The sequence below is a fragment of the Chinchilla lanigera genome, unplaced genomic scaffold (genome assembly GCF_000276665.1).
Source record: "Chinchilla lanigera isolate Chin_1 unplaced genomic scaffold, ChiLan1.0 scaffold00166, whole genome shotgun sequence".
Lineage (NCBI taxonomy): Eukaryota > Metazoa > Chordata > Mammalia > Rodentia > Chinchillidae > Chinchilla > Chinchilla lanigera.
The window spans coordinates 1,876,516-1,880,203 of record NW_004955567.1 but is presented as its reverse complement, the minus strand read 5'-3'; positions in this window follow the sequence as shown (position 1 = coordinate 1,880,203).

Sequence of the window (3,688 nt, the reverse complement as noted above, 5' to 3'; positions counted from 1 at the left end):
GTTCCTAATGGCACTGAGGTGCAGTGTTCTGGGCTCTGCCGAGAACTGAAGCCTTCAGGGCAGTGGCAGAGGGAGGGAGCATTTTTTTGGGAGGCAGCCAAGTCACAGAGCAGCACTCTCTCCGTTGTTGCCCTGTCCCCTTGTAGGAGAGAAACCCGGCCAAGTTGACAGGAAGGCTTTTTCTCAGGGAAAGGAGTGGTATGGAAGGTGTCTGATGGGGGAGGGGATCATGGTTTCCCTCCAGTCTTAACAATTTCCCCAGTTTGATTATGCAATAAAAATAAATCGCAGACAATAAAAAAGGAAGTGTGAACAAGAGGAGAGGAAGTAGTGTTGGTACAAAACACAGGCCATGACTAAGTCTCAAAAGAAAGGGTCAGAGGAGACAGGCATGGTGGCTGCAATGAGATGGTGCTGAGGCTTGGATAGGGAACGGTGAAATAGGGGAGAACTGGGCAGGTGTGTGGTGGAAGCAAAGCAGAAGGGAAGAAGGTGGCCCATCCCGGGATGGGGGAAGTGACTGATGCTTGGCGGGACAGCTCAGGTGCTGGGTCGGATGGGGTAAGCCCGGGTGATTCAGCTTCGCGATCACATGCGCAGTCATGAAGCTCCTCTAAGTCAGAAGGACCCCAGGAGTTTATAGCAGGGGCAGTGCTGGCTCAGAGGAGCACAGGAGAGGTCAGCACCATTAGGGATCAGAGAAGTGAAAATTGCGAGACCACCTTACTCCACACCCGCCCCTCTGATGTTCTGAGGAGCTGTAACTGCACACCCATCCGTCGTGAGGTGATCTTTCTTCACACCCGTCTGTGCCGAGGTGATTTCACTCTGTGCCCATTCCTCCTGAGATGCTCTTACTCTGCGCCCGTCGGTTTTGAGGTGATCTTACCTAGCACACCTCCATTCTCAGGGGTCTTACTTCACATTTATGTGCTTTGAAGTAATATTGCTTTGCACCCATGTGTTCTGAGGTGATCGTACTCCACGTTCACCTGCTTTGAGGTGACCTTACCCTGAGCTCATGCATTCTGAGGTGATCTTACTCTGAGCTCATCCTTTTGGAGGTGGTTTTACTCTGCTTATTTGTCCTCAGGTGATCTTCCTCCATACCTATCTATTCTGAAGCACCATGTGGTGATTTTACTCTACAGGCCTCCTTTCTGAGATGATCTTATTTCACACCCTAAGGTGATCTCACACACACCACACATCCACTCATGCTGAAGTGATCTTACTTTGCAGTGACCTGTTACAGCTCAGTGGGCCCCCATCATGTATACTGAGGTCTTAATCTTTATTACCTCAGAATGGGGCGTTAGTTTGAAGTAAGATTCTTAAAGGCACAGCTGGTTAAATTGAGATGATACTGGAGTAGTATGGACACCTAATCCAATAGGGTTTGTTTTCTTATAGAAAAGGAGACTTGGATTCAGACAAGGAGTGTGCCAGGGTAGGGCTGATACCTGTAACGCAAGGAGTACCAGAGGTTACTATCAACCCTGGAAGCTGGAGGGGCTCTGGAGCACATTCTTTTCCACAGCTGCAGCAGAAGCTATCTTAGTTGCAGACCTCCAGACACCCTTGCTGGGAGACAACGTATTTCTGCTGTTTGGGTCACCTGTTTGTGGCACTTTGCAACAGCAACCTAGAAAATGAACACACTGTTGGAATAGCAAAGAGTCGGAGGTTTGATGATCCCAGGTTCAGTGTGGGGCCCTGGTGGGAGAGAAGAAGCTTGGGTGATAGCCCCAGAGTGCAGTTTGGCAGGGATGGGATGAAGGATGTTTTATCCTGAGTTGGGGCCCACCAGTCCCCTGCTGGGTACAGGCAGTCCTGTGCCACAGAGCAAGGTGAGCTCTTGTCTCATTTCGTTTGCAGCACTGGGGATGGAACCCAGGGCCTTTGCACTGAGCTACATCTCCAGCCCTTTTTATTTATTCTGAGACAGGGTCTTAGTAAGTGACTAAATTGCCCACATCAGGCTTGAACTTTAATCCTTCTGCCTCAGCCTCCCAGAGGGCTGGAATCACAGACTTGCACCACAGTGCCTGGCTCCTGAGTTGACATTTTGGTCAACAGCAGGCTGTAAATACAGTGGTGTTCCCATCAGATTATAACAGAGCTGAAAAACTCCTACTGCCCAGCGACACTGCATCCATCATAACCTCGTAGACAAGGTGAGGCTGGTGTGAGCAGACCGAGCTGTGGGTCGTGTAGCACACACGCCCGTGTGCAGCACATGATGCTCACTGATGATAATAAGTGACGAGGCTGGTGTGTCGCGTGTTCGCTGTAGCTTTAGGGCTATTTTAGTTTACGGCCTCTGCTTACACTGAAGGAGACACCGACTGTGAAACAGTGAGCCCCGTTTCACCGGCCACATGCTGCGCCCCCCACTTAGCATCTCCTGACCGCACCGGAGAGCATGTGGGTGACGAGCTGAGGACGTGCACTTGGGGCTGTTCATGCGATGGGGAAGTTGCGTAACAACAGTCCTCAGGACGTGTCCTCAGCATGGAAGGACGTGTGGCTGCGTTCTAAACACACCCGCACATTTGTCACTAAGGGGGGGTTGTGTGGGTGACGTTTAGCTCAACAATGGTAACAGCGGAGACGTCTGGACACAATCTGGCTGCCCCTCCCCTGAGGGCGTTGAAAGCAGATGACTATCTTGTCGATGTACGGGGAGACCACACAGCACCACCCAGGGACGGAGGAGGGTTTCCATGCCAGCGTGTGACTTCTGACGACAACATTCACGGCTGGGGGTGAAGCTTGTGGTGAGCGCTTGCCCACCCTGGGTGAGGCCAGGGCTCCATCCCCAGCACCACAAAACAGGAGAAAGGAGGAGGAAGAGGATGAGGAAAAGAATACAATGTACATTCTCAAGATACAAAATAATGGTCCTCTGTCCATTTCTTAGAGTAAGAAAGTCCAAATTAAAAAATGGTCTCATCTCATTTACTTGTAACGCTTTCAAGTTGCTCTTGGAGATGGAGAAAAGAAATGGGAACTTAGGGGCACAAGATCAACCAAAGGAGAGAAACTTGGCCTTGGTTGGGTGGGCAAGCTCTAAGCCACAGGAGACCATTACTGTGCCCTCAGCACCCAAGTTCTACCTCGGAAAAACGCGCATCTGAAAACGGGACCAAGGCAGCACTCACTGTTCAGGGTTGTGTGGAGGTGGATGAAATAGTGCCTAAAAGTGGGTAGCAGAACCCCTGAAATAGGTTAAATTGCCAATGCTGTGATTATGATAAAATTAAGTTAAACCAGATGTGGTGGCACATGCCTGTAATCCCAGCACTGGGGAGGCTGAGGCAGGAGGATTGCCACGAGCTTGAGGCCAGCCTGGGCTACACAGTGAGTTCAAGGCCAGACTGGACTACATAGCAAGACCTTCTCTCAAAGAGACAATAACAAAAACAAAAAAGTAGATTACCATGGGTGGACTGTATGGTATGTGAAGTATATCTCAGTACAGCAATTTTAAAATGAGGGTTAAGCCAGTGTACTGGTTTGAAATATAGAGAAATGTGCCTTTCTGGTGTTTAACTTTAATTAAATTAAATGACTTATTTTATGTAGGTTTATTTTATTGCTATTAACTTCACTGTTATCTGCACCTATCACAAAATGTTTTTTAAATAAATACTTCTAAAAGGAAAAAATTGGAAAACCTTCCGTG